The 13,960-nt window shown below is 35.6% G+C and overlaps 1 pseudogene; it reads right to left on the bottom strand.

Moving 5' to 3' along the window:
* Positions 1 to 5,090: 5,090 nt before the first annotated feature.
* On the bottom strand, positions 5,091 to 5,566 carry LOC126957535 (60S ribosomal protein L23a-like; annotated as a pseudogene).
* Positions 5,567 to 13,960: the final 8,394 nt, after the last annotated feature.

Here is a 13,960-nt window from a genome sequence, read left to right as displayed (position 1 = left end):
TCTATTCTTAAAAATCTTTCCCAATCTGTATAATACCCTTAAATCTTCTATGGTTGCACCTCTTAGTCTCCATGTACCTCCATAAATTTTGTTAGATGTCCTTCCAATGTGCTTGTATAGAACTCTGCATTTTTATGTGTCATTGCACATTTTATTACTTCTTCCTCTTACAATGATATAAATTATTTGAGGACTAAAACTGTACCTTATTTACTGTTATATACAAAAGACCTCACATGCTTCCCATAAATATTGTGTGCAACATTTGTGCTGTGGAATTAATAAATATTTGTATCTAGTCTATTGAACTTCAAAGTGTTTTGCCTACTTCCAGCATACTTATATTTGATAAATAGGTGACAATTAGACAAATATTTTATACACTTACAGACTTTTACAATTTTTCTTAGTCTTTGAGTTTTCAAGTGCTTTTCATGTTTCCTTTTTCATCTTATGGTATGATGGTTTAACTTACCACTTTAGTATATTTTGCAAAATCCATTATGTTTTCCCATAAATAATTCTCCAGAAATGCATACAGAATTCCAACTATATTTTTGCTGTTTTCATTATTGCATTAGTCCGGTTTCATGCTGCTGATGAAGACACACCTAAGCCTGGGTAATTTATAAAGAGAAAGATTCAATGGACTCACAGTTTCATGTGGCTGTGGAGGCCTCATAATCATGGCAGAAGGCAAAGGGCATGCCTTACATGGCAGCAGATGAGAGAATGACAGCCAAGTGAAAGAGGTTTTCCCTTAAGAAACCATCAGATCTCGTGAAACTTATTCACTACCACGAGAACAGCATAGGGGAAACCGCTGCCGTGATTCAACAATTTCCCACCAGGTCCCTCCCACAACACATGGGAATTATGGGAGCTACAATTAAAGATAAGATTTAGGGAAGACACACACAGCCAAACCATATCCATTACATAAAGTGCATAAACTCACCAAATGAGAAAATTAATCTGAAACCCCACCAAATAAGAGTTAAGAAGAACATTAACAGATGTTAGTTTAATATATTAATTTTTCAGATTTCTAAAATTGTCAATTAATCAAGTATTATTTGACTCATGCTTTTGCTTGATAGATTCTTTCAGTAACCATGTGTATTTCAATAGTCATGTTCAATTAAGGTAGCAATGGGAAAATATTCTTGAGATTAGCTCACATTTTAAAGATCTTCTTGATTTGTCTCCATTATTCTTCACTATATTATTTGGCACATTTTAAGTCATTCTTCTTTGTGTATGCCTCTGATTAGTGTTTGAAAGTAGTTATCTTACTCCTCATTTCATCCTTTGACAGTGTATATATTGAACACTTTTTATCTTGCCACATAAATCATTTCTCAAGGTTCTTTAATCATTTCACTCAAAATATTCACTCAACTTTCCCTAGTCAGCTCATAAATTTTTGATTACACAGTGTTCAAATTTAAATGCAGAAATGAAAACATGGCCCTACAAGAGTACTGTAGATTACAATGTCTTGCTATGATTATGTTCAATGGGATAGGGGCATCTTCAATTACTCCCAATATATGAAGACTTCAGAGAGGCAATTTAAAGGCAAAAATTCAAACAAATAGTCTATAACTGCTCTTTTATTGGTACAAAAAAATCATTTTTATATCTTATCTAGCTAACTATGGTTTTAATTTTTTCTAATATCTTGTTTTGCAATAACAAAGTGAACTTAGTTTATTGGAATCTATTTCTGATTTCTAACTTTTCTAACTTCATTAATAGAAAAAAAGTCACTGTATTTCAAATTAATATATACTTTATATTATTCAAAGAAATTATGTCATCATAGATGATAATTCCCAAATTTTCTGTTTCTTTTTAAACAATTTTCTTCTCTTTTCTATTCCTTTGGAGACGGGTCTGCATGGATGAATAATGAGATGCCTGTGGTTTCTGACTTTTGATTAGTTTGGCCAAAGAAGAACTCAGGAAGGAGTTCAAATAAAGTAAGGTCAGGGTATTCATTCTCTTGATTCCTTTCCTATAGTTAATACTAAAAAGCAGCGTCTCTTGACTGAAAGTCACTGCTATTACTCCAAGAAGTCTCCAGAGAGAGATAAACTTCCAGAATGGCGGAGTGAGGATCTCAGTGAACTTGTTCTCCCTCTAAAACCATTAAAATGTGGGCAAATCAACTAAAATCAACCATTGTAGTACTCTGACAATTAATACAACTACATAAAGGTAGGAAAATAATCCATCTGAAAGATACTACTGAGCCGTGGTAAGACAGCAGGTTCTGTGATATCCCTTTCCTTCTGCAGTTCAGTGGTACAGTAGACAAAAGCCAGCAATATAGCAAAAGAGAGAAAAAGACACAGAAATAGATTGAGTGAGAGAAAGATCCCTAAACACTCTTAGACCTCTGTTAAAAGCACCATCCCCAGAGGACTATCAACATTTTGTCTACATTTGAAGTTCACTGGCAAATATATATTCTTAGAGTACAGTGGCTATTTGATTTGATTTAGAACTCTCAAAAGAGGGAGGAGAGTCTAACACTATGATATTACCCATAAAATAGCAATCTACTGGTCATATCTCACTTACATAAAGTTGCGATTTTAGTTGGGTCAAACGAGAGCCTGCACGCATCTTTAAAAGGAAATCCTGGGGAAGTAGATGACCATAGGATACTTTGAAAAATATCCAGTTATTCCTAGGAGTCTAAAAGATTGTATGCTTGTGCAAGCCAGTGTACATACCGGAGAAGACCTGAGGCACCAGTGGATCACCGTTGATTGACCCTGAAGCTTTGCAGAAGAAAGTGAAAGCTAAGTTTGTCTTGTAAACTGCCTAAAGTTTGAAGGCATGCCTTATCATTCAGGTCATCTTTTCAGAGTAAAATATACATAGAAAATAAAATAAAATAAATCTCCCAAGCAATCATCAGTTCACATTAAATTACACTGAATAAGGCATGACACCTAAGAAGTCAAGCTTAAAATTAAATAAATAAATAAAGCCAACAGAGAACTCAGGGGTAACACACTGGAAAGAATACAGAAACTACAAATTTGTTTCAAGAATTATGCTAAATAATCAGTAAAAAATTAAAAATATATATCCCAGCAACAAATAACAGAAATGAAAAAAAAAAAAAAAGTGTAATACAGACCTTGATGGGGGTGGGGCATGATGTGGAGGAATGTGATCTCCACTTGTTACTATACAGTATACAAAATGTCCAGTTTTTGACAAAAAAAAATGGAGTCCAGTGGGACAACAAAGTATGAGTCAGGGGCTTAGATCTTTGGTTAGTTAATGGTCACATCACCCACCACCACTCCGCATCCCTGGGATGGTTCTCAGCTGCCTTATCCTCTAATCCTACTCAGTATTCCTGTAAGGATCTACATTTACTGTCCACATTGGGGTGTAACATCATATAGTAAAATAATAACACTCAAAGATCAACAGAGATCATGGCAAAAAAGGAAAAAGGGTTCTTTTTCTAGCTTTTGAAAAAGAGACCCTACATTTGAATTTTGTAGTGAGCCTTTTAAATTATGTAGTTGGCCCTGCTCCAAATGAATACACTTCATAATATCAACAAATCAATAGCCTCATGCTTCTGCAGTTGACATTAATGTACTCACACTTATGAAAGTTTGACAATCCCTGATCTCTGTTTAATACATTCTCGCAAATCTCTATAAAAGTCAGTAGTTTGTTCTTCTAGATATGACTGTGTCTGGTCAATATAATGTTCTCTTACTTCAGTTTGCAGTAAATTCAGCTGAGTGGGATTTGGTGGTTATTGTGGTTTGTTTCAGATATTTTGTGATAGTCTCATTACTTGAGAGAATCAACTTTTGGGTATATAAGGATGACAGAGATCTGATTATGTGTTTCCAGTGCCCTCAACGTTAAAAACAATTTGTTCAAAGACAGGGTGGTTATTTGGAATTGATAAGAAATACTAAGAAATAGCATTGGTGCTCTCCTCTCAAAAAAATTTTCCCCACATGTTCTAGGAAACAACTTCATTGCTATGTCTCACACATAACTTCTATCTTAGTTTAATTTTCTTGAGTTCGCTGCTTCAGGTCACCTAGAAGTATCCAGAAATGCCTTTGACATGCATGCTATATATTGGCAATGACTTATATACACTAATTTGGAAGGAAATAATAAAACAATAAATCAAACATTTAGATGATTTTATATAAAAAATAAACTGATATTTACCTATTAACTGTTTACATGCTATGACAGCAAGTAAATTGGTAACGTATGTTAAAATTTGTTTTGTCCCACAATTAATATAAAAAAAGAAGTTGAGGTATTTATTATACCCAAAATATTCTAGAATTCACTACTCTTCATTTTTATCCTTAGAAAACAAATCCTAGCTTTGATTTTAGGTTTAAGAGCCTTTCTCTAATAAAACCTGTCAGAATGGCATTAATATTCTTCTGGTATTTTTATTGCTACATCTCATTTAACATGTACAGTAATGAATCTTTTAGATTATAAGACATATCTATTTTTATAAATGCATTCTCTTGGTATAATAAGTTTGTAGTCACTCTTATTTTTCCTAGTAGAAGGAGCGTTTTAGTACATCATAAAGAATGTATAAGTAAATGAAACTGTAGACATGAATTATAGATTCTTCTGTTGTTTTGTACCTTTTTTCTTTGCTCTACTTAGAATTTTTTATAGTTTGGTGAAATAAACAGAAGAGAACACTGATGAAGGGAATTGTCACATACAATAGTTACCAAGTAGGAGAACACATGTGTGTTCACCTAGTACTGGCTATGGTCAAGTGGTGAATTGTGTTCGGATATCTAGAGGGCAGGGCTTTATATCACCGCATATTAGAATAATTTTATCCTAACATGTACATGAATAGAAGTTCTGTCTTCAGGAGTATATTTTAATCTACTCTCTAAAAATTAATACTTAAAAGAAATTTATAGGCTACTATTACCTGCAAGGCTTTCAAAGGATGTTACTGTTTGGCATTTTTTCAATAGATAAATATTTCTGTTTTTCTGGTGAAATGATACATATATATATATAATTAACCAGTTGGACTCAGTTTACATGATCCCAATTTTGTTGGCAACATCCAAAGCATCGTAATCAGGAGCCAGTTGAACATATGCCTTTTTCTCTCCCTCAGGCCTAATCAGGGTGTTGACCTTGGCTACATCAATGTCATAGAGCTTCTTCACAGCCTATTTAATCTGGTGCTTGTTGGCTTTAACATCCAAAATGAATACAAGTGTGTTGTTGTCTTCTATATTCTTCATGGCAGACTCAGTGGTCAGCAGAAACTTGATGACAGCATAGTAGTCAAGACTGTTTCTCCTGGGGACACTCTTCTGAGGATATTTGGGCTACCTCCAGAGTTTCAGTGTTTTGGACCACCGGGAGGTGGGTGACATACGAATCTTTTTTTTTTGTAACTCTCAACACCCTTCAGCATTGCCTATTTTACTCTGACCTTCAAAGCCTTCGCTTTGGCTCTGGCTTTAGGAGGGGCAGGAGCTTCCTTCTGCTCCTTGGGTGCCATCTTATGTAAAGGGTCTCTGAGGCTCGTTCCAATGGGCTTATAGCACTCAAAGATACATATTTCAATTGAGGTAATGTAACTCTAATAAGTACATGGAAGAAAAGAATGCAAAAAGAGAAAAATGATTGAAAAGTGATAGTAGAAAAACCTATGCAAAAGTAAAATTAATATAAACGTATATGAAACAAAAGTGTTACCAGAGAAAATCAAAATAATTATTGAAATAATTCTTCATTAATTTTTGAGTAATAAATGCATACATTTAAAATAGTATCATATATGCACTAAAAGATTCTTTTATTCTAAGATATAATGCTGATTTTTCTGAAATAAACATGGAACATTCTTTTTTCCTCCTCCATGATATCATACAAAATATACAATTTAGCACAGTTGTGCCCTTGAAAAGTTGAGCACTTTTCAAGATGTTTGTCACTACTGAGAATGGTGAAGATGTAGAAATTGTGGACTTCATAACAATTAAATTTTCTCTATATGAGTTTTATAAATCTTAATCTACTTGTGGATGGAAAGAAGTGTAATATAAGGTGCCTTTTTTTGAATTTCCATGTGGTTAAGATGGGCATGGTGGTCAGCACCTGTGGTGGGTTTTGAGATGGGCAGGCCTAGTGGTGACAAAATCTGCTAAGCTTTGCTTGTCTCCTTCACCTTATGAAACTGGTGGTCAGCACCTGTAATCCCAGCTACACAGGAGGCTGAGGCAGGAGAATTGCTTGAACCTGGGAGATGGAGGCTACAATGAGCTGAGATGGCAACACTGCACTCCAGCCTGGGCGACAGAATGAGACTCTGTCTCAAAAAAAAAAAAAAAAAAGCTCTGAGAAATTTGATAAGAAATGCTTTTATTAATAAACCACAGGTCAAAGAAAATATCACAATACAAAGTATAAAATAATTTGAACTCAAGGAAAAATCTACATATGTAAATATGTGGGGTGAAATTATACTTAAAAGGAAAACACTTACTAGGAAAGTAATCGCTGGCATCCAGGTCCACTTAGAAGCTAGGAGAAAGTATCAGGTAAGTAGCAAGTGCTTTTAAGTTTACTGAACATAATAGCTCAGTATTGGTTAAAAATTGAAATTCCTGTATGGACAAAAATTTTTAGTAATGAGGGGATAAGGTCTTAATACATCTATTATTAATTATGTTAAATACAATAGCAGTTGAAGAGGTATTTATGAATTTTTAAATTTTTTAATACCTTTATATCAATTATAAAGTATTTCCTCCCTATGTCATCTGAGAGTTTTATTTAAAAATTAGCATATGAAATGATTTTAAAGGTATAAGGTACTGTGGCCGGGGGTGGTAGCTCACGCCTGTAATCCCAGAACTTTGGGAGGCCGAGGTGGGTGGATCACGAGGTCAGGAGATCGAGACCATCCTGGCTAACACGGTGAAACCCTGTCTCTGCTAAAAGTACAAAAAATTAGCCAGGCATGGTGGCAGGTGCCTGTAGTCCCAGCTACTCGGGAGGCTGAGGTAGGAGAATGGCCTCAACTCAGGAGGCGGAGCTTGCAGTGAGCTGAGATAGCACCACTGCACTCCAGCCTGAGCGACAGAGCAAGACTCCATCTCAAAAAAAAAAAAAAAAAAAAAAAAAAAAAAAAAAAAAAGGTATAAGGTACTGCTTGCGAACTGATAATGTTTTCAGAAACTAGTTAAAATGGCTTTCTTGTTTATTAGTTATATTTAGGACACTGAGAAATAACCAGGAATAACAATTACATAAAATAAAAGGAGCTGTTAAAATAATTAAGAAAACAAATGACTTCTTTTCTACTCGGATGATATTCAGATTATACAACAGTACTTTTCTGCCTAGCTATGGTTGCCAAAGACTTGCTCCTGATCAAATAAGACTTCAAAATAATTCTAGAGAAAAAATAATTTAAAAACCAAGTATGACACTTTAAAAACATTAAAAAAAAAAAAAAAAAAACTTTAGAGTCCCAGGCGGGTGGATCACTTGAGGCCAGGAATTCGAGACCAGCCTGACCAACATAACAAAACCCGACTCTACTAAAAATACACACATTAGCCAGGCATGGTGGCAGATGCCTATAATCTCAGCTTCTTGATGCCTGAGGCATGAGAACTGCTTGAACCTGGGAGGTAGAGGTTGCAGTGAGCTGAGAAAGGACCACTGAACTCCAGCTTAGGCAACAGAGTGAGACTTTGTCTGAAAATAAATTTAATTTAAAAAATAAAAATTGTATATTTTACTAACGACAAAAGGTGATATCTTTTGTAAAACATTACTGGGGTGTTACTTTTAATTAAAAATGAAGTTTTTGTAAACAACACTACAATCTCATGTTATTTGCCAATGAGAAATATTACTAGTTTGTAGGCCCCTGGCCTGTTTTCTTAAAGAAAAAAAAAATGCTTTTAAGTTAAAAAAAAATTATTATCCCATATCTTTAAGTGGCTGTAGAAAATCATCTAGCCAATAAAATTGGTAAAGACAAATTCTGGAAATATATGGACTTCCCTCAGTTTTCTATCCTGCCTTGATAAGCTGCTTGCTAAGCTATGAACCAACTTTAAAAGGATAAATGGGCTAGTGGAACAATCACAGGTCTAACAACAAATACTTGGGGCCAGTGACAAATGCTGAGGGAGGACGAGCTAATTCTAGTAAACCAAACTGCCTATGCCATGGGTGACAGCCCGTGAGAGATAACGGGATTTCATCACAAGAGAATAACATGGGTGAGAGCCAGGGAAGTGTGGCATGTTGTTGATGAGCATGGAAGTGCTTCATGTTAGCAATGCATTTCTGTGCTCTCCTGACCAAGAGGGAGTGCCAGAGGCTGTCATAGGAGAGAAAACCTTTGCAACTATCTTCAGTAGTGTCCCCGAAATGTAATCATATTCAAATGAAATGCTAGTTATCTAAACTTAAAAAAATAACAGGGCATATACAGAATTCTCAAGAGGAGGTTAGAAAAAGATCCAGTGAGAAACAAAACAAATCAAAATGAAGAAAAAAAGAAGATGCAAATAATAATGGGGTATCTTAGTGACCAGCAAAGAAGGGGAGAATAACTGCCAAGAAATAAGGTGCTGCTTGTCTTTCTATTTACCTTTCAATCTTCATGATCTGGTACTTACTTTAAAACTTTACTACATTTTCTTCTCTGTGTTTCTTGATGCTATATGAATCTGTTCAACTCATCAATTTCCCCTTGTTGTTTTCCAAGTCCCTTTTTTTGTTTTTCTGCAAAGAGACTGGAGAAGTTGAAGGACTACCCAGGTTTCCTCGGCAGGGGCACTCAGGCTTGTATGTTCGTTCCTTCTACAGTAAACTACAAGAAGGGAGGATGCTTTATCATCCACCACTTGTGAGGCATTAAGACTCCTCCAATGACTAGACCTGATCTGCTATACCCAATGACCCATTTAGGGGAACCTAAAAATTACAGAAAGGGAGATCACTGAAAAACAAAACAAAACAAAAATAAAATGAACAAAAACAGCAAACCCACAGTGAGTAAAACAGAGTGCTGGAGAAAACACACAGCAGTGCAAAATTTTAAAAGAAATACAGTAAGAGCAAGATACACAAGACTTTCTAGATTAAAAATTAGCTATTATTTTTTAGTTAGCAGTATAATACATGGAATAAAGAAAAGTCTAGCCTCTGTAGAAAACTCATTTAATGGTCTAAAAAACTATTCCAAAATCAAATTAAAAATATAAAGAAACAGAAATCATAAAAAATGATTAAGGGGGAGAATATGGATCCATGAAAACCAACATGAACATATTAGAAGGAGCCATAATGGGTAACATCCCGAGCTGATGATAAGGACATCCACATGGAAGGGCTTCCCAGTGTGGGATGTCTGAGCTTAAATGGGATGAGGAAGACATTCCTGTGGTAAGGGGATAGCCTGGCACATGGGGCCGGAAACCGAGCAGAATGAGAAAGGAATCTCCAGGGGGCTGCAGTCCGGCACAGGGCATTTAGTCTAACAGGTAAGGAGGGAATCCATCCAGTGTGGTGGGTTGGAGCCAGAGCAGGGTGAGAAAAGCTTTCGCTGGAGGGGACCCAGTGTGGGATGTTAGAGACAGAGGGATGAAGAGGATATTCTTGTACATGAGGTACATGGTCCTATGTGGAGTATCTGAGACTGAGTTGGAAAATAGAGTGTCTATGTGAAGAAAACAGAGTGGGATGAGCAGCCTGCACTGGTTTGAAACTGTGCTGGAGAGCGAGGGGCAGGGTCTCAGAGTGGGGTAATGAAGATTTGCCGGAAGGTGCATCAGTAGTGATGGGAGATTAGCACATTCTGGTTTTAATGAAATAAATAAGCATATTAAATATAAGGGAAGCCAGGTTTCTCAGTATAGAAGAGGGCAGTCAAAAACATGGGGCAAGCAAAACAAACCATGGTGGCTTTACATTTGGAAGTATTGGTATATACCCACTGCTTTCAAAAGGAATAGATAAATGTTTAAATAATTTTAGACATGATATGCTTATGTGTGTATATATATAAGACATGTTTATATGTATACATAACTTTTTAAGTTCTGTCCATTGAGAAGGTTTGGGAGAACATTTTTAAAAGGACTACATCTAGCACCCAGATACTGGCTTCTGAATGCCATTTTCTAGAAAAATAATCAGGGCAAATTCTAGGCATTGTAAAGATGACAGATGCTACCTTCCTCCACTTCTGACTCCAATTCTACATAATAAATTATAAAATAAGTATAAGAAAATTCAGAAAAGTTCTATTTTTCCTAACATGACTACATTTCTTCTTTGCTTAAAATGTGAAAAAAAAAACTAAGTTATTTTAAAAGAAAAATGTGCCTTATATTGTTGATCCACTGAGGACATACTTGGCCTGAGCACTGGATAATTCATCTCGTAAATATGGATTAACTGGTTGTCTCATTCTTCACCCTCTATAACTCGTTTATTTTCCTGAGCTGATCTGTTCTGCTATGCATTTGTCCTCTGTCAGCCTGCACTAGGAAGGCAAGCTGTAGTAAGTTTACATTTGTGACCATAAGAGGAAGATGAGTTAGGCACAAAGCTGCCATTTATCCAAGGGCAGGACAAGGTCCAGCAAATACTACGATGTAGAGACACAACATCTAGTGACTCTTTTGTGGACATCTTCCTCATGATAATAATATATTGATAAACTAAGCCACACATAAATGATGGCATTAATTAGGTATCAAGTGATGTATAACAGAGGGAGGAGTTTTGACTGTGGATAACGAATGAAATCACAGCTCTTTGGCCACAGGTGATGTAAAAATGTACCGAAGTTTCAACATAGAGAACTTCATAGAACTTCACTCTGTGGATCTGTCTCACTTTGCAAGATGAACACAGTTAGTGCATATGTCCTGGGTATAAATACCTCAATGTGGCTCCCCTTGTGCTATCTAGAGCCATTGCTATATGGGCAGAAGCCCAAAGCCTGGAATGACAGGGAAAGTACATTCTCCGGGTGACTGTGATGAACTGACTTGAGCTGTTAACGATGGTAGTTGCTTACTCCATTGACTGATTTTTCTCTTTTCTCTTACCACAGAGGAGGACTGAGTGTCCTCAAAGGTATAAAGATTTGTAAAGGCCTTATGAGAATGATGATGATGATAGTAACAATAACTACAACTACAATTAAGTTGTTAGTAGCAGTATTGAACACTTCATATAGACTGTTTCATGTAGTCCTCAAAACAATTATAATAATGATATCTACACCAACATTATAACCTTTGGAAAAGATATAAATTAAGGCTCAGAAATGTTAAGACCATGCCTACAACAGCATGGTTAGTAATAAGTGAAGGCTTAATAGTAACCTTGATCAACATTTGTGAATGTTAAACATTTAATTAGAAATAACAGATGTGCTTTGTAGTTTGTAATAGGAGGCAGAAGGATATTTTCCTCATGTCCCTCAAAACAAGTCTGCACACAGCTATCTTTTCTAAAGATCTTGCTGATTTTGACTAAACCTACACTGAAGCCATTGCAGTATGCAAAGGTAAGTAAAAAATTTTTTTAAAATTTTAAAAATACAGGTTTTCTCCATAAGTAGCAGAAAATAATGTGCCTGGATTTCTTGTAAATAATCCGCTATGTCTGAATCAAAAGCTTAGAATTGCTTTATATAAGTATACAGCAAACTATGCCTTGACAACACAGATAAGGCCTTTGGCTTTCAAGAGCTGCCTAGGGTTGAAAAATCCTTGATCTATACCAGAGTGTGTCTATTCTTGTTTTAGTGTATGTATATAAACAAACACACGCTAGCCCATCTGTTGGGTTTGTCATTCACTATTTACAGCAAATCTTCAGTTTGAAAGTCTGATCAATATAACCTTAGAATCATGCAGAGTCATCTGGCCCAGATTGGGCTTTACACTCAGAACAACAACAACAACAAAAATCAGTAAAGGGAAAAATGAGAATTTGATTTATAAACACCAGTACATTTAGGGGCTTTGATCAGTGGGCGAAGGAAGTAAACTATCACCACAGGAAAATCCAGCATTTTCAAAAGAATGTTTCTTAGAATTTGTCTGAATTCATCAATACTCACATTTATTGTACTGGATAATCCCACAGTCAGAGCTTATTATTTTAAGAATACTTCTGGAAGTATTCTGGGATGTCAATTACACAGGGATTAAACCAAACCACAAAGCAAGATGTTCCGATTGCTCTTACAATTTCTGTTTTTGTTTTTGTTTTTATTTTTTTCTTCTCAGTTTCCAGCTATAGCATTTAGAGGATATCCTCAGACTAGTTGAATTTGAAGATTAAAATGGGTGGGAAAATAGCTCAGAATTTATTTACATATAGACTTCCTCTGCTATTACTTTCTTCCTTCAGAAAACTGATTCCTTCAAAACAAGATATATGAGTTTTATCTTGCTTCCACACTCTGGAAGACAGGGAAAGTTTTGTTTTTTTATGACAAATATGAAAACATTGTTGTCTCAATGACATGAAAAGACTGCATTCGCTCACAAGAAACTGTTTACATAAAAATTTCTGTGGAAATTAGAGTAGAAATTAATATTTACAACATAATTATGTCCCCATTTAGATCATCGACTCTAGGTCTGAGAAACTCTAATGTAGTCTCACAGAATCCTGTTTTACAGAGCAGTTGACTAAAGAGCCTTAGGCAATAAAGTGGTTCAAAAGGAAGTAGATTTTAATAAAACCCTAAATGGGTAGCATCAGAAAACTGAGCCTACTATACATTACAAATAATTAAAACGTCTTTACAGAGAGAGCTATCTTTTACTCACTAACATGTGACTAGCCTCAAATGTCAAAAAAGTCAAGAAAGAAAACTAATAAAAGGTGAAAAGGAAACGAAGCAGAATAACAACAGCATTTGGAACACAAAAGCATAGGCAGCAAAACTTTGTGATTAGTATACGAGAGAGATTTAAGAAGTCATGCCACTATAAATGCCTAGCAGCATTATTGTCAGCAGAATGAATCTCAACCCAGGAAGATGAAGACTACATGAGGAGGAAAGAGTGATTTTAAAAGTCAGATGTGGACACGTTGGATGCACTGCAATCAATTTTCGATGTGTTTTAGTTAGCCATGAAACATATATTAGGCCATTACTATGGTTCTTTTTCTCAGATTATTTGTTTCAAAATTAAAAGTTGAAGAAATTCATACCAGTGTTGCTTAAGTAAAAACACCAGGACCTACTATCTCATCATGGTCATGTGGTCCAGGTAGGAAATATTTTAATTTTCTTTAGTAGGCCATGAATTAAAAAGTCTCTTAGGAATTATTCCTAGTTTGGGTCCACTTATAGGCTACGTGTGTGGGTGTGTCTACCATATAACAACTTTTCAGTCAATGAAAGACTACATATGCAACAGTGGTCCCATAAGATCATAATGGAGCTGAAAACTTCCTACCACCTAGCAGCCATGGGAGCATTTTTTCTATCTTTTAAAATGTACAGATACACAAATACCATTGTGTTACAATAGTTTCAGTACAGTAACATGCTCTACAGGTTTGTAGCTTAGGGTCAATAGGCTACACAGAAGCCTAGATGTGCAGAGGTTTACGTGCATATACTTTTCAATGTTCATAAATGACAAAATAGCCTAGTGACACATTTCTCAGAATCTATCTCTATTATGAAACAGTGCATAGCTGTATAGTAATTACTATCTATCAATTGATAGATACACACACAAAAATATAGTCTTCACCAGTTCATGCTGCTATAACAAATTGTCACAAACTGGGTGGCTTGAATGACATACATTAATGTCACAAAGTTGTGCAGAGGCTGGGAGATACAAGATCAGTGTGACAGCAGATAATGTCTGGTGAGGGCATG

Source organism: Macaca thibetana, chromosome 6 (genome assembly GCF_024542745.1).
Source record: "Macaca thibetana thibetana isolate TM-01 chromosome 6, ASM2454274v1, whole genome shotgun sequence".
Lineage (NCBI taxonomy): Eukaryota > Metazoa > Chordata > Mammalia > Primates > Cercopithecidae > Macaca > Macaca thibetana.
Note: the sequence above shows the minus strand (reverse complement) of the source record. Positions and strands in the feature narration are given on the sequence as shown.